Raw genomic sequence first — 1,662 nt, 5'->3', positions numbered from 1 at the left:
ACATATTGTCTGTTTCCTCTGTTTTCGTTCGCTCGCCCTCTTTCTGCCGTTATTTCTGCAATATCTTGTACTTTCATCTAATATTCTTGCGTTATCGTATATTCCTTTGATATTTATGAATTGCCACATTTTTCTTCATTTTTGCAATTTCTCTATTCTCGCTTATTTTTGTCAACATGTCTTTAATCTCGACCTCTTCTGCTAACATTTTTGCATCGTCGCCCATTCCTGCTATTTCTGTAGCATTGCCCGTTCCTGCTTGGCATTTCTGTATCAGCATGTATCCCTACTGATATTCCCGTATTCTCGTCTCCTCCTGCCTGATATTCCCGTATTCTCGTCTCCTCCTGCCTGATATTCCCGTATTCTCGTCTCCTCCTGCCTGATATTCCCGTATTCTCGTCTCCTCCTGCCTGATATTCCCGTATTCTCGTCTCCTCCTGCCTGATATTCCCGTATTCTCGTCTCCTCCTGCCTGATATTACCGTATTCTCGTCTCCTCCTGCCTGATATTCCTGTACCATCGACTCTTCCTGTCTGACATTCCTGTAGCCTCGTTTCTCTGCTTATATTTCTGCATCATTTCTGGCGACATCTCTGTGTAATCTCCTCCCCTGCTAAACCCAGTGCGATACCATTGTCCCGGATGTGAAAAACATGATAGAACACAATGATTTGTTGATAGAATTATCTTAAAGAAGAAGAAGAAAAAAATAGCGATCTACAATGAATATGTTTCCAATAAATACCTCCCTTGCATGTAAAGTGTGTTTATACGATACTTGACCCCACGCGCAATTAGCAGAGGGGGAAAAACATAAGACAGACAAGTAGAGATTGTATTTTGATTGTTTACAAGCAGATTTTCGCATCTGTGCAAGTGGATAATCAGTCATCAGCGAATCTCTATTATAATTACTGATAGTCTGCTAATAAAAATGCGTAGTGTTGAGCGTAACAAACTTATTACAGAATGTATATGCCTTCCGTACTCCAAGTAAGTCAGTCTATGTTGCTTGAACTACATCACCCACACGACATATAGCTGTGTCACTGATAGATAAAATTAGAAAAAATATGAACAGATGAAATAGAAGAAACAAAGATAAACGGAAAAGAGATAAGATAGAGAAAAAAATAAGCATTGCATCAGGCAACTGACAGCTGAACTACCACATCTCATCTTCTGCACCAAGTACCTCTGCGGAATTTGGTCAAAAGTCCAGCAAAAAAAGGAAGAAAAAAAAAGATGGAAAATAATCTATAGTTCTTCTCTCCCTCCGTTTCTAGTTGCCATCACACGCAATCATCATTCATTTTTCCTCAGTTTATGCATTTAATACCGACCAACAATCGCACACACCACAAGCCACTGGATCATACCTTCTTCAGTGAGACCAAAGTCCACACAACCACAATTATATCTTAAAAAGGTCAAACGAGCTTATGCTCAAAGGTTAGACAAAGGAGGCTGAGTGACTGTTAATGTAAAGGAGAAAACCGGCTCTATTTCTAGATGTTCGCATATTGTTTGCAATTAAGATGACATCCGTGCGAAAATGTGCACGACAGGCAGTAGCAAGTTCCGAGCATCTTAAAAACGATGTTATTATTGTCGCTTTTATAACTAGTATCCCTATCTATTTGAATCTTTTGTAATGG

Source organism: Penaeus monodon, chromosome 20 (assembly GCF_015228065.2).
Source record: "Penaeus monodon isolate SGIC_2016 chromosome 20, NSTDA_Pmon_1, whole genome shotgun sequence".
NCBI lineage: Eukaryota > Metazoa > Arthropoda > Malacostraca > Decapoda > Penaeidae > Penaeus > Penaeus monodon.
Note: the sequence above shows the minus strand (reverse complement) of the source record.